The sequence below is a fragment of the Artemia sp. Qi Xiang Cuo genome, chromosome 14 (genome assembly GCF_049724085.1).
Source record: "Artemia sp. Qi Xiang Cuo chromosome 14, ASM4972408v1, whole genome shotgun sequence".
NCBI lineage: Eukaryota > Metazoa > Arthropoda > Branchiopoda > Anostraca > Artemiidae > Artemia > Artemia sp. Qi Xiang Cuo.
This window is the reverse complement of record NC_142807.1, coordinates 32676203-32692674: the sequence shown is the minus strand read 5'-3', so window position 1 is coordinate 32692674 and position 16472 is coordinate 32676203. Positions and strand designations below refer to the sequence as shown.

Below are 16472 nucleotides of genomic sequence, written 5' to 3'. Positions count from 1 at the left end.
GGAATATATCATGAGCCATCTTGTTTGAAACAGTTTTTCAAAAATATGTTGCGTGAACTACGAAGCAGCAATTTTTTGCTCTTTTCATGTTTCAACTTCCCTCTTTACTTTCAGCAGAAAAAAAAACTTTTTTTTTTATTTTTTTTGTACATTTTATATTTTTTAAAAGTTTTCAGTATAAACCCTATAAAAAGAATTTTTTTTAACTTAGGCAAAGAATCTAATGCCTTTTTGCTAAAGTACGGCATTAAATATAGGTTCAATTTCGCATCTCTCTGAAACATTACCTTAAGAAATCTGGGATTTGTCACCAAAAGATTCCATGGAGTATTTATCCTTAGCATCTTTGAGGAGTTGCAAGTAAAAAATTCAATTATCCATGAAACTATCAAAAGATTTTAAGGTGCGTTGTTAATATAATTTACAAAAATGTGAGAATTCGTTATGTTTGCTTCTTCGAATTCAACATTTAGGAGAGCACTGATCGTTGAAAATTAATCGGCGCTTGACATATAATATGCATTGTTTCAGTAAAAAATTTGTCCTATCCAAAATTAGAACCTATGTTATCATGGTTCCATGGGAGAGCTGATACCACTGAACTGTAGTATCTTGTTTATAAAAATCTTCTTCGTAGTATTAGCTTTTTTATATGGGGCGTTTATTACTAGGGTACGACAGATATGGATTTCAGGGTCTGATACCAATACCGATATATCGGTATCCTAGCGATGCGATACCGATATAATCTGCCAAAAAATTCCACTCCGGAAAAAAAATCTTACCTATAGTTTGAACCCCCCTTCTCTGCCCGTATTCATACTCTTATGTTTATCTCTGGTATATTACACACCAAAGACCAGCCTCAATAATTCACTGTGGATTCCAAAAATTAGGTCGTTTACAAGAATTATTAGATTTTCTTTACCTTTTCTGATCAGCGGCAGGTTTTGAGCGCAGAAACAAAATGGTGAATATTTGTGGAAGTGACAAATAACAAGAAAATATAATCACAGAAGCTAGTTCAGTTAGATAAACAAATACGTGAAAATCTGATTGAAAGAAGCGCCATTTATTGAAATATATTATTCAAAACCCAAATTTCAATAGCGAGACTTTGAATTTTAATGATTCACATATTAATGTGAAAACTTTACTTTACATTCGTATGATATGGTCTTTTACTAACGAATACATGATAGGCCCACTGGATACAGGGGTGCAGCCAAAGTTATAAGTTTAGACGATGGATTTAAAGAATGTGGTGACAAAATTGTCCAGTATGCCGACGATTGCCGACAAATACGGACACACAAGCTAAATTTTGAGAGGGGTGTTGACGGGTGGCAGCGACACCTCGGAATCTCCCCTCCCCGCCTTACAACACCCCTTATACCCCTTAGCTGCGGCCCTGACTGGATACCATGGTTCTAACCGATTGAATGTTGGATCTTTCACCCAAGCAAGGTAACACTCATTAAACAGAAATGTATGATTTATTGTGTTCTTTTGGTTGTTTTGGATGTACATTCTTGAAATGACCATACTTTTAGAACATTGCTGCACCAGGTATGCATTGACAACAAATATACTTTGACTTCCTTTGACTCACCTTCGTTGCTCTTTTCACCATGGTCAGACTTAGCCGGTGGCTTTGCCTCCAAGGACTGAACAAGCACAAATTACCTAAGGAAATCTGGTGCCATCTTCTGGACAAGTTGCACATACGAAAACATATCGGCGAATAATCGACATTTTTCCGATTACTGATAATGATTGACCCTCATATCGGTCCCATAATACCAGTCGGCCGATATATTGGTCGGGCCCTATTTATTACATGCTAAAAATTTTTTTCAATAAGGTAACATGGACCTCAAAGTTTATCACCGCTCGATGCAGCTTATTAATGCTCTTTTCAACTAAAAGTCTAAAACAAACACGCTGAAATGATCAATAGCTTAGAATTTAAGTCTTTAAACATTTTTCTAGAATGTTGCCTGTGTGTTAGTTCTATTGGGGGCAATTGAGAGAGGATGCCCATGCCCCCTAGTACCTTTGCCTGCCTGGATTTTGTTAAAATTTCTGTTTGGAGAATTCTTATTGGAAAAGGAAGTTTTTTTTGTATCTTCATTTAAAAAAATTAAAGTAAAACCCACTTGTGCTTTTAGGTGCCATCTGGCACTTATGGTGGCGTTATCAGGTCGACTTTATGATGGCGTTTATGATCAAGTTGACCAAAAGCGATTGGACATAAAATTGTTGAATGAGTCCTCAAAGAGCTCTCTATAATGTTTGAGTAGCCTTCTAGTTCTGTTAGTCAACAGCTATTTATGAATAGCATTGAGAGATCTGGGAGGGGGAATATAGAAGATGGAGGTATTGATATCTGCAAAGCTAGGGTTTTAAACCATGGAGCTGATAATAGTAACCAATATCATTTTTCTAGCCTTTCCATTCTGAAAATATCACTCGAAGTGAACTTTTTTGTGCCATATGGCACTTTATGATAACGTTATCAGGTCGATTTTATAAAAAAGAACGATTATGAATAAAAATTAGCTTTTAAATGAGATTTAGTGCTGTTCTAATGTCTAATGTCTAGTGCTGTAAATGATGCTCTAGTGCCCCACCCTGCCTTTCTATTCCAGAAATGGCACGGAAATTTCAATTTTGGTTGTCAGATGGCACTTTATGATAGCGTTATTAAGTCGAATTTATAACAACGATTACATATAAAATTCCCTTTGAAATGGGGCCTTAAACAGCCCTCTATGACGTTCCAATCCCCGTAGCGGAGAAAAAAAAGAGGACATATCAGTGCCACCCATGCAAAAAGTAATTTTCCTTGTTGTTCAAGGCGAGGGACTGTAAGTATGCTGAATAGGGTTTTCGACAATGGCAATTTCAATGGTATACTTCTGTTTTTTGTCCAACGCCATTTACGAGGGGCATCAGTCTTTTTTAAAATTCCAGTAAATTTGTTTTTGAAATAATATTTAACTGTTGAGATCAATCGAAATAATAATTATTATTCCTGAATCAGCTACACAGGGCTATTTTTGCTCACTAGACTTTTTGCAAATAAAAACATTTCTAAACCTTAGGCTACTATGAGCCGTGGTCCGCTCTCTACTAGATTGCAGCTATTGATGCAATCATGACTTTTTCTTAATAGGCAGAAAATATTTTTTTTTCCATAACTTTAGGGTGTTCAATTCCTATCTATAGAAGCATGTTTTTTTTCTAGCCAAAGTTGGAGGGTCACAAATTCGTATTTTCAGGGCGATTTTATTGAATCTGTGGTCTTAGAACATCAGGAAAGTAATCTATTGAACAGAAACTTAAAGTGTTAGTAGTAAGAGAGATTGTGCCGTACTAAAATGGCTTTCCCATCATTTTGTTGCGCAAAGTAGTAATTTTAGTCCGAAGAGCACCAAAATGCAATAGAGCCAGGAATTTGAGATAACCAATTGATTTAGAATTATATAATTGCTATCTATTTAGCTTTCTAGTTTTAGGGACCATTTTGGCACATGGTGGTTCATTCGTTTTTTAAAGTATAAGTAGTTCATACAAAATAAATGGTTAAAACACTGATGTTTTTATGCTTCATTTAACTTAGTTGATAAATATATACACAGTGGTACACTGTTACTTATTAGCTCTTAGGCATAACAGTAAGAAGAACTACATGTGGATGTGGAGGGGCTGCTGAAAACCTAGAAACCTGTTTTGTTTTTTTTTGCCAAATTCTTAAAATATCAATTAGAGGTCGTTCTAAAAAATGATAAAAAGAGAAGGGATAGGAGAATTTGCCCTCTCAAAGACTTCATTCCTATACTAGTCTGTAGAGAAGGAAGAGGCCTGGGGATATTCACTGCAAAAATGTGTTATTTAAGTAAAACCCCTTAGAAACTATAGAAATGATAACCTTGAATATTCATTTATGATTTTTTAGAGCCGCTCTACTGATCAGGAAATTTTTTTTGTTTTTATTTGGGGGGGGGGGCACTATTTTCGGGATACTCATCATTATCGATGTGTTTCCAGACGAATATTAAATTTGAATGTAAAAAATGGCTACTGATTGGGTATCTGAAAGGTTTCGAAAACCTTGGTTAAAAAACATCGCAGTAACAAGCTTTAAGTAAAGAGCAACTCTTGTCAACAGAAACCGAAAATTTAAAAGGTAAAATTTTGATTACAATCCACAGAGGTCCGCTGATCAAACCCACAGTCGTAGATTATTAAAGAAGATCTCATTCGACTGAAAAAAATAGGGATCTACTGCTCTTTGTGAGTGAAACGAGAGACCACGAATCACAGCACTAATTTCTATAATTTGGTTCCACTAACACCGATTCTGGCCCGAACGGGATCGAAATACTACCGGGTAAAAATTCTCAGAACAATTGAAATGGTATTCATATTGCCGTGCTGTCTCACAGGTCATACTGGCGCACAGTACAACATTTTGTATTGCAAATTCATGAAAATATCGGAAAGATAAAGTAATATTTTTTAATTTGATATACAAAAGAAGGAACTTTTCAGATTATAGTCGTGAGGGTGAAATTTTTTATTTGTTTTCATTTTTTACTGAAAATATTGTGAATTGAGGGGGAAATTGTCCCCCTCCTCACAATGGTGGCCCTGATCTACAAGCACAGGTTCAACATATACATATGTATAAAATATAGTAATCAGATAGGATTAAGGATCAGCGGCATTCGTAGGTTACTTCGGCCCTCTAAATATGTATTAAAGCTGGCAGATGTCGACTAAATCAAGGTTATTTAAAACTATGAAACGAAATTGATAGATGTCCGCTATTTTCTGAGTGACTGAATTTATTTATTTTGTTTCTTTCTTTCTTTCGAAAGTTCATATTTTGAAGTTCAATAGTTTACACTATTGAAGTTAATATTATTTGTCTTGATATTTCATTTTGATTAGCTTTCATATGAGAAAAATTATACATTATTAAGAACAGGGTAGCACTTGATATTTTTTGTGCTTTTTTATTATACTTTTTCTTTCGAACTACCACTTCAAAGTTTTATTTGTAGCAAAATTATCCTTGCAGCAAAAGATTCCGCCCATTTTTTTTAAGGAAGCTTCTCTTAGAATGTCATGAGCCAACATAAAATATCCCAAAGAGAACATCAGTCCTCTCTTGTGGAGAGTCTTGCTATTTTCTATTAGATCTTGGATGTGTTTTTGAAAGTTTCAACAAGGATTATTTCAATAAATGGTAAATGAGCTTAGAGGCCCCTCCGATTAATTTGTACAAGATTTTTAATAGGATATGTTGCCAAAGACAGGAAATATAATGTAACATCCACTCTCCCTCCCCGTCACAAAAACTGCTCCTAGTTTCGTTTATATAGCTTATGTGAGAAAGGAGTTGTAACTAGTCGAATACTGAAGAAAAGTAAAGTGCTGTGGGTTTATTAGTGGCAAAAGTTGTGCGTGGAGCGGTGACCATGCCCCATCGATGTGTTGTGTCACATACCAATATAATTCTGGATGCTTCCTTAATATGCGCTAAAGAAATATATTTTATTTTAAAGGCTGCTTCACACTTTCAAAGTAACTATTTTTCCCATCACCATTTAAGTGTTTTTTTTTGTCATGGATACAGTGATAGCTACAACTTAGCAAAGAGCTAAACACGGTCCTTAATAGCCAAAAGTTTAAATACGTATTTTTAGGAAAAACTGTCTAGTAATAAAAAGCCATTATTTAAAGATAATTAAAGAATCTTAATAGTGAAAAATGAAAATCTTAATAGTCATGGGCGCCCAGAGGCTGAATTTTAGGAGGGGGCTTACCTGGTCTAGTCGGCACTTCTAATGCTGTATAATAGAAAATATCATAGGCGGCGCATTAGTGCTGCCTAAGTAAAGAGCGATGTGGGCACAATGTATTATTTTTTTTACCAGGGAACTTCTTATAGAAAGAAATGTCGTAGAAACTTCAAAAAGAGCTCATTCGATTGGAAATTGAGAGGGTTAGTGCCATTTTTCATATTCAAAAGTGATTGAAGGGCAACCAGCGCCTATTCCCCATACTAATTATTTCCCCAAATACATCCGAACAAAGTTTGAGACAAAAATTTTGTTCAGCGTAGTTAAAAGGTCCGGAAATTATGACTTTGAAGTTGACAACCTTCCCCCCCAACCCTCAGGGCAAGGGTTGTAAGTTTTTCCCTGGGGGATATAAGGTTTTACTAGAAAGGGTGGTCTTATAAACCTCAGAGGGGGCTGCTTGGATTGAAATCAGAAGTTCTAGTGGCCGTTTTACATTCAAAAATATTTAGAGGTTAACCCCCCCCCCCCTGTTCCATTCATTTCACCAAACATATCAAAATCAAAATTTTTAGATAGACATTTTGTACAGCGTAGTTGAAACTTCCATAAATTATGTATTTGATGATGAAATCCCGCTATAGCCCTCATGGTAAGGGTTGTAAGTTACGCCCTGGGGAATCTAAGGTTTTTATAAAAAGGCTGGTCCTATAAACTTCGGAGAGGGTTCATTCAATCAAAAGTTATACTGCTCTTTTTAAGAGTCAAAGTGATCAGTGGGCAGATATCCCCCCTCTTACTCACACACACGTTTACACACGTTCCTCACACAAACGTTTATAAAAAAATATAAATGTTTTTTCTTTTATAACTTTAATAAATCAAATAATATTAAGATTTTGATTACTAAATATCAGTATGTGTATATTAAACTGACAATACACATTCATTTGTACTTTTTTCAGTAAAGTGCAAATTATGTTCTGGCCTTGGGAAGGCATAGATGTTTTGAGCCCTACTTATGTTAATTTCTGCTCGTTTTGAGTTTGACTCGGTTATTTATTGTAATTTCTGTTCGTTTTGGGTTTCATTTATTTATCGATGCTGATTTTTTGTAGTTTCACGCTTGGTAGATTACTTGATTTTATTTTTGCTCACTTTTTGTTTAATAGAGTTCTTTACTTTTCTTTGAAAAGTTTATTTTGGGGAAAAAGTTTTTTTAATTAATTTCTGTTCGTTTTATATTGACATAGTCTTTTCAGAGAAAAAGAAAATAATACTTTTAAACTTTTCGTTTTTTTTAAAGATTTATAGTTAGGCCTGCTATTTGTATGCCGGAGAAGAATTTTCAGCAATTTTTAACAACATAGGCTACACCCTCTTAAAAATCTGGACACAAATAGCAGTGTTTAATTTAGTTTCATACCTCCTCCAGTTGACCTGAAATAGAAAACTTGATGCTATTAGCAAAAAAATCTGTTTACTTTCTTTGATAGTTTGGATACACTTACGCTATTTTGATTTGGTTAAATATTAAGAGGAGAAGCATCCCCAAAAGTTTGAACAAAAAACCCTCAGTCGTACTTGGGATACTGCTGAGATGCCTTATTAGGAATTAGCATTAACACAGTGCATTTTGATTTAATCTTTTGGCAACATTTAGTTTTCAAACATAAAGTCAAATGAGAGTGTGGGCGTGGGAGGGGGATTAGTTTTCCTCCAATCACTTTCGACTATTAAAAAGGCCATCAACCCTTTCTATTTTCAATTGAATGAGCCCTTTTCGAAGTTCCTACGACAAATCCTTCGATACAAAGTGCCCTGGTGTAAACAAAAACAACAACAAAATAATACATTGTACCTAAATCAATCTCTAAAATAATAACTTCAAGCATTCCAATCAGTTTTAACTAATGAAAGGGGTATTAATCCTTTCGATTTCCAATCAAATGAGCCCTTTTTGAGTTTCTACGACAACACTTCCTATAAAAGCCTTATATACCCCCAGGGAATAAATTGCAACTCTTACCCTAAGGGATGTGAGGGTGGTTGTCATCCTCTAAGACCTAATTTCCAGAACTTTCAACTACGTTTAACAAAATGGCTATCTCAAAATTTTGATAGGATGGGCGTGAATGGGTTTTTGATTGGATTGGATGGGTGTGTCTGGGAAAATGGTGGGCGTGAGAGGGGCGTTAGTCTTTCTCCAATCACTTTCAACTATTAAAAAAGGCACTAGCCCTTTCAATTTCCAATCAAATGAGCCCTTTTGAAGTTTCTACGACAACGCTTTCAATAAAAACCTTATATGTCCCCAGGGGATAACTTACAACCCTCGCCCTGAGGACTGGGGGGGGGGGGGCTGTCATCCTCACAGACTTAATTTCAAGAACTTTCTACTACATTGAACAAAATGGCTATCTGAAGATTTTGATTGGATGTGTTTTGGGGAATGGTGGGCGTGAGAGGGGTTAGTTACCGTCCAATCACTTTCAACTATTAAAAAGGGCACTAGCCCTCTCAATTTTCAATTGAATGAGCCCCTTTTGAAATTTTTTTTCATAGAGTCTCTATGATTAAAAACTTTATATGCCCCTAGGGCATAACTTACAACCTTTGCCCTGGGGACTCTGGGGGGTTTGTCATCCTTCAAATACATAATTTCCAGAACTTCAACTACGTTGAACAAAATGACCATCTCTAAACTTTGAGTGCATGTGTTTGGGGAAATGGAGGGTATAAGAGGGGCTAATTACTCTCCACTCACTTTCAACTATTAAAAAGGGCAATTCCAATTTCCAATCAAATGAGCTCCTTTTGAAATTTCTACAGCAACTTTCTATATAAACCTTGTATGCCCCCAGGCATAGCTTACAACCCTTGCACTGAAAGCTCTGATGGGGTTATCATCCTAAAAGACCTAATTTCCAGAATTTTCGAATACGTTGAACAAAATGGATTTCTCAAAATTTTTATTGGATGTGCTTGGGTAAATGGTGGGCATGATAGGGGGAGTAGTTGCCGTTCAATCACTTTCGACTATTAAAAGGGCAATAGCTCTTTCAATTTTCAACTGAATGAGCTCTTTTGGATGTTTTTACAACATCAATTTTAATAAAAACCTTTCATGCTCCCAGGGCATAACTTACATGCTCCCAGGGCATACCCTAAGGGTTTTCGGAGTGGGGACGGGTTGTCATCCTTAAAGACCTAATTTCCAAAACTTTTAACTGCGTTGAATAAAATGTCTATCTAAAATTTTGATTGGATGTGTTTGGGGAAAAGGTGGGCGTGAGGGGGGGGGGGGTAGTTGCCCTCAAATCACTCTCTACTATTGAAAAGGGCACTAGCCCTTTAAATTTTCAATCGAATGAGCCCTTTTTCAAGTTTCTACGACAAACATTTCAATAAAAACCTTATATGCCCTCAGGGCATAACTCATAACCCTTGCTCTGAACACTGTGGGGGAGTGTCCTGCTCAAAGGTATAATTTCCTGAACTTTAAACTGCGTGGAACAAAATGACTACGTAAAAATTTTGATTGGATATATTTGGGGAAATGGTGGGCGTGGAAAGGGTGTTAGTTGCCTTCCAATCACTTTTGACTATTAAGAAGGGTACTATTCAATTAACAATCCAATGAGCCCTTTTTGAAGTTTCTACGACGACCCGTTCAGTAAAAATCTTATATGCCCCCAAGGGATAACTTACAACCCTTGCCCTGCTGGCTGTGGGGGAGTGTCCTACTCCAAAACAGAATTTCTATCTGGAAACCCACTGAACAAAATGGCTATCTAAAAATTTTGATTGGATGTGCTTGAGCAAAAGGTGGGCGAGAGAGGGGGGCTAGTTGACTTCCAATCGCATACCACTATTAAAAGGGACACCCGACCTTTTAATTTCCAATTGAATGAAGCCTTTTTCAAGTTTGTATGACAAAGATTTCAATAAAATATTATATGCCCCCAGGGTACAACTTACAACCCTTGCCCTAAAAACGGTGAGGGGAGTGTCCTGCTCAAAGGTATAATTTTCTGAATTTTAGCTGCGTGGAAAAAAATGGCTATCTCAAAATTTTGATTGGATGTGTTTGGGAAAATGGTGGGGATTGAAGGGGTGTTAGTTGCCTTCCAATTACTTTCGACTATTAAAAAGGGCACAAGCCATTTCAATTTCTAATTGAATGAATCCTTTTTGAAGTTTCTACGACAACGCTTTCTATAAAAACTTAATATACCCCCAGGGCATAACTGACAATCCTTGACCTGAGGGTTGTGAGGGGGTTGTCATCCTCAAAGACCTAATTTCCAGAACTTTTAACTACGCTAAACAAAATGGCTATCTCAAAATTTGGATTGGATGTGTTTGGGGAAAAGGTGGGCGTGAGCGGGGGGTTAGTTACCGTCCAATCACTTTCGACTATTAAAAAGGGCACTAGCCCTTTGAATTTTCAATCAAATGAGCCTTTTTTGAAGTTTCTATGACAACGGCCTCTATAAAAACCTTATATGCCCCCAGGGCATAGCTTACAACCCTTGCCCCAAGGGTTCTGGGTGAGTGTCCTCCTCAAAAACATTTTTTCTATGTGAAAATCAACTACGCGGAACAAAATGGCTATCTCAAAATTTTGAGTGGATGTGTTTGGGGGAATGGTGGGCGTGGGGAGGGGGGGCTAGTGGTCCTCCAATCACTTTTGACTATTAAAAAGGGCACTAGCCCTTTGAATTTCCAATCTAATGAGCCCTTTTTTAAGTTTCTACTACAAATATTTCAATAAAAACCTTATATGCCCCCAGGGCATAGCTTAAAACCCTTGCACCGGGGGTTGTAGGGGAGTGTCCACCTCAAAACATATTTTCTATCTGGAAATCAACTACGCTGAACAAAATGGCTATCTCAAAATTTTATTGGATGTGTTTGGGGGAATGATGGACGCGGGGGGGGGGGGCTAGTTGCCCTCCGATCACTTTCAACTATTAAAACGGGTACTAGCCCTTTGAATTTCCAATCGAATGAGCCTTTTTTAAAGTTTCCAATGTCAACACCTTCTACTAAAACCTTATATGCCCCCAGGGCATAACTTAAATCCCTTGCCCCGAGGGGTGTGGGGGGGTGTCCTCCTCAAAAAGATATTTTCTATCTGGAAATCAACTACGCTATACAAAATAGCTATCTCAAAATTTTGATTGGATGTGTTTGGGGGAATGATGGGCTTGAGGGGGCTAGTTGTACTCCAATCACTTTCAACTATTAAAAAGGGCACCAGCCTTTTGACTTTTCAATCGAATGAGTCTTTTTTTGAAGTTTCTACGACAACGCCTTCTATAAAAACCTTATATGCCCCCAGGGCATAACTTAAAACCCTTGCCCCGAGGGTTGTGGGGGGGTGTCCTTCTCAAAGAGATATTTTCTATCTGGAAATCAACTACGCTGAACAAAATGGCTATCTGTTTGGGGGAATAATGGGTGGGGGGGGGGGCTAGTTGCCATCCAATTATTTTCGACTATTAAAATGGGCACTAGCCACTCCAATTTGCAATCGAATGAGCCCTTTTTGAACTTTCTATGACAACTCCTTCGATACGAAGTGCCCGGGTATGGAGAAAAAAAAAGAAAGAAAAAAAAACACATTGTGCCCACATCGTTCTTTGCTTAGGCATCGCTAGTGCGCTGCCTATGACTACATAATTGATTTAGAGTTATTCCATTCTCAATTTCCCTTTTTTGAGTTCTACGTTAATATTCTTTTGCTACTTAATGTAAACTTTGTGGCCACAATTCAGGGAGTTGCTAATTACTGATATTCCGTGTTCCCATTACAAATTTGGCCCGAATTAGGGTAAAATACTATCAAGTTAAAGTTTTGAGACAGCTAATTTCCTTAGAACTATCAAAATATGTAGTTTCTCACTTTCGACTGCATACTAACACGCTCCTTGTCCCTGAACTCTTGGCACATTTTGTTACCGAACACATATTAAATAATACAAGACTAGCTTTTCCTAAATCCAAGTAAAGAGTGACATTGAGACTAAAGACGAACAGAAACTATTGGGTCTGGAGGGGGGCAACTGGCCCCCTTCAGACCCAAGTTTGCCCCTCCCAGACCTTATCTCCCCCCTCAGCTTAAATTCAATTTCTGCAAAAAGTGTTGTCAAAAAGAAGATAAGCCTGTATAATTCAAGTATCCAGAGAAACAGGTCAGTTTCCTTTTGCAAGGCCGTACCCAGGATTTTCTTTCGGAGGGGGTTTTACTCAAAGATTTTTTTCGGGGGGGGGGGCTCGTACATGTCATATACCCTTGAAGTTTTCAGGAGTAAAAGTACATGGATATTAAAATCTCCTTCTTGAATGCCACCTATCAGATCAGTGGCGTCATTTAGAGGGATGGGGCTGTCTGGGGCTATAGCCCCACCCTGAGTTTAGGAGGGGCCCCAATTCATCTGTCACAATTTCTGTCGATTTGATTTGAACTGTGAAAAGACAAATTGTGTAGAAAAGTGTCCTCAATTAAAAAAAATCCATCTCTAATATAACTGTTTTTCGTGAAAATATATTATGGGGTTCATTACCAAACATATTTATTTCTTATTCTTCTTTCATATATCGCAACACATTTCTATTGCCTTGTTGTTACAGCCACGGTGACCAACTTTCATTTCAATCTAGTAATTGAGCCAGGATCCGTAATAAAATAATACATGTCCGTTAAGTGATTCTGGAGTAGTGGTCCCCTCTACAAGGCCGTATACAGGGGGATTTGAGGGTTTGAACTCCCCCTCCCCTCCCCCCACGAAAAGTTTGTCTGACTCGTAAAAACTTGAAAAAATGAATAAACAAATTTATTATGCGTTTTTTAAAATTTCTATTGTATAGCCCCCCCTGGATAAATTTCTGGATAAATTCCTGGATAAGGCCCTGCCCCTCTATACGTATTATACGTATACGTATTTTGTACTCTATATTCCTGTGAGTCTGTTTGTGAATCTGTTCTGACCCATTTTTCTGTCGTGTGTGACTCAGGTCTTCTTTGTTCTGCGACTTCGTAAATAAAACACCATATTTTTACAACGGCAGCCTTTTATGCTCCTAGCTGCCATAGACGTATTATTGTTAATAAACGCCAGACCGTATGAGATTTTGCAAGTTCCTTATGCTTTTTCTTCTTTGCCTCCAGTCAACACTTTGAAATTTGAAATTTGGTTTCACTCAAGATGGTTTTTTCATGAATTTTGTTACTTGAATTGTCTTGAAATATAGCTTCTTGAATTTTGAAAAGAAATCAAAGCCGGAATTTCCGACCATTAATTTTTTTTTAGATTTCAGGAAAGATATGAAAGACAAGAAAATTATATTATATAAAAGGGCAATTAAAAGAGTCGATACAAATCTTGAAGGACGGTACTTAATCTCACACACCTAAGATTAGAACAAAATAAGCATGTGAAAAAGGACATAATTTATTAATAACAGAGTTAAAAAGAAATTGTACCAACAATCAAAGGAGCAATATTTCAACTTCACAATCGAAAGGCTTTATGAACGGGAAGGGGGTTAGCTTGAACCAACTTATAAAATAATCAAGAAAAACACGAAAAAAACATAACAAATAAAAGCTATACAAGAACAACCTGAGCAATAAAAGAAAAACTCAGACCTATCAACTGATGTCAATTCAAGAAAATCTACGATGAGGGGAGGGGAATTTACTGTTCAATATACAGAATTATGTGAAAACTTGTTGTTTTTTCAATTTTTCCATGAAAATACCAAACCAATGTCATTAGCGACCACTTTTCAGGTGTACAAGCCTGTATTATAGAAATTGCACCGCATGCAATTTACATTAACTTCCTTGCTCATAGACTGAATCTTGTATTGGGTTATTTCATTCAGAACTTGAGGTGAATGGCATATTTCATCTCCGCTCTTCCAGAGCTATACTGTATTAATGTGAATAGCAAGAGATGCCACCGGCTGTTTGTTAATGCTCAAAATCCCAACAGTATAACTGTTCTCCATGTGGAGAAACCATCTACTACAGTTGGGCATACCGAAATAGATCGGCGAACAAGGTACTGAATAGATACAACTGTATTTTGGCTGTTTTATCAATTACCGGAACATCTAGTGACGGGGAATCGGCAGTTCAGGCCCACGAACTCGCAACCAGACTTCAGACATTTGAATTTATATTTATACCCCATCTAGTGGAGAAAAAAAAATTGTGCCACGAACTTTGTCTGAACAGCTGCAGCAGGTAGACCTAGTTTTCTCTAGAGCTACTGGTCTTATTGCAGGTAAGCGAGATAAATTTAGACATGCAAACTGATGATGGCTTTGGTGAAATCTTTCATAAAGCAAAAGATTTTTCTTGCGAGTGCAGTTTCACTGAAGACCTTATGAAAATGCTCAGAATTCTGGTTCTTCATGTAAAAGACCAAAGCCTGCACAGCAAGTTGCTTCTTGCTTACATGATTTTGTAACAATGTGAACGTTGGGAATAAGCAATCTTGCTGAAGTGAAAGAATCAACTAAAAATACTTTCAGAAGGGATCATTTTCTTGTGACAGAGAGATTGTGCTCCAAATTTGAAAGAAGCTCCATGAATGCTCTTCCACAGTTAGAGTCAATCTCTGCGATACATGTCGATTCGCCGCCATTTTTCAACACTAGCCAACTAACTAGTATAGCAGCGTGTTAATAATAAACTTATGTTGACATAACTTTATTGGTCTCGCAAACAGATCTGGTGAGAAGATCTATAGACTCTGTAGCCAATAAGCCAAAAGATTTCTTTGAACTTTGCGATTGTCCCAGGGCAATATGCAAATCTTCATTACTCTGTCTATCACAACGGCTAGTAGTGAGAGATTCTTTTCTGCGCTAAGCCTGATTAAAACCTATTTAAGATCAACGGTGACAGAAGACTCAGTGATCTGATGTTGATATTTAGTGAAAAGGCTCCTTTCAAATTGTTGGATTTCAATGCTATGGTTGATATTTTTGTAAAAATGACACCTTGTCCATTCCCAATGTTGCAATAAAACTGTAAATTACTTTCCGACTTAAGTTCTCTCTGTATTCATTCAGCACTTTTAAGATGCTTGTTACTATTATGAGTCGATTTTTTTAGAGACCTCTGCTAACTACTGTGATAAAACAATGATCTTAAACAACTGTGAGCCAGACAATTTAGAGTGCCACAGATGGTGCTTAGCCCCTCCCCCCTTAGCTCAGAATGAAATGACACCACTGTATTAGATCCCTTAGTAAGTGAAATTGAAAAAGCAAGTTTTGAAGAAAGAAAAAATGTCATTGAAAATGTGAAACCCTAAAATATGTAACGTAAAAGCGCGAAGGTTTCGCAATTAGGGTTTTACTTTCCCCACACTGTCAGGGTGTGCATAAACTCGCCATCCCGCTCATGTCCATCATTTGAGGGCAGGAGGAGGCCCTCTAGCGTTGTTAAAACATAAAATCGCGAAGAAAGGAAGAAAACGAGGACAATTAACAGCCAGTGAAAAATTGTCCTCGTAGTAATTTGAAAAATTGTCCTTTCGTCGCGATTTTACATTTATCATGATAGTGGTCTCAGAAATTATTTATTCTAGCGTTGTTTGCAGTAAAGAGCTATCAGCCTTCGATGTATTATTTATTTATTGGCTTTTTTTACTGCGTCTTCATGTGAAGGAGGTGATTGTAAAAATATCTTAGGGGACTCTCGCGATTGGAAATTGAAAGTTCTAGTATCCTTTTTAGAGTCAGAAGTAATTAGAGGGCAGAAGACCCGTGTCTCTTGATTTTATTTGCTAACCCACCCTCGTAGCCTCAATAGACATTCGATCAAAATTTGAGATAGGTGTTTTGACCAAAATAGTCAAAAGATCTATTATATGTGCCTCCACAGGTAACATAGCCCCACAGGCACTGGGACAAGGGCTGTAGATAATCAAATTTGGCAATTTCTAGACGTATGTCTTTTAAGCGAAAAGAGGGCTTATCTATAAAATCCCGGCTAAGGGTGCTAAGTTGAACATTTCAAGGAAAGTTAAAAAAAGACACTGTATGCACCGATGGTGTCAAAAGGGCTTATCTACAAAACCTCAGGGAAGGTTTACAATATAAATTTGATAATTTCAGAGAATGCTGAAGGGTGTCCATGTCTATCCAGGTTGTCAAAAGAGTACATCTACATATCTCAGGAACGAACGACTAAGAGTAGTAATTTGAAAATTTCAAGGAATTTTGAGGGGGGTGAGGGGGAGCGAGAAGGCTAGAAAAAGATTGTACCTGAAATTTCTTAGGAGTGGTAAAGGTTTTAAGCTGAAACTCATAAAGAATAGTTATTTGGGTATTAAATTTCAACAAAAAAAATATCTGCATCCAGATTGTCAAAAAGGCATATCTACAAAATCTCAAGAACGACGAAGGATATTAAGTTGAAACTTTTCATAAAATACCGACAGAGGTGTTGAATTAAATAAAAAAAACCGTATGGATACAGGTTGTCAAAAGGATACATCAAAAAAATATGAGGAACGGCTGAGGGTATCAAGTTGAAAGATTCAGGTAATGATGCGGGGGATGTTGAACAAAATAAAAAGAAACTATCTGTCTTCTCTTCAGTAATTGATGAGGTTGAATTAAGTCAAATAT

At 37.0% G+C, this 16472-nt stretch overlaps 1 protein-coding gene across 1 annotated transcript in view; it reads left to right on the top strand.

Moving 5' to 3' along the window:
* Window positions 1-5175: 5175 nt before the first annotated feature.
* Window positions 5176-16472, top strand: part of LOC148944380 (uncharacterized) — a 104425-nt gene continuing 93128 nt past the window's right edge. Inside the window, exon 1 of the mRNA XM_089100304.1 lies at window positions 5176-5257. The gene's annotated coding sequence lies outside the window, so the exon portion shown is untranslated. The remainder of the gene's footprint in view (window positions 5258-16472) is intronic.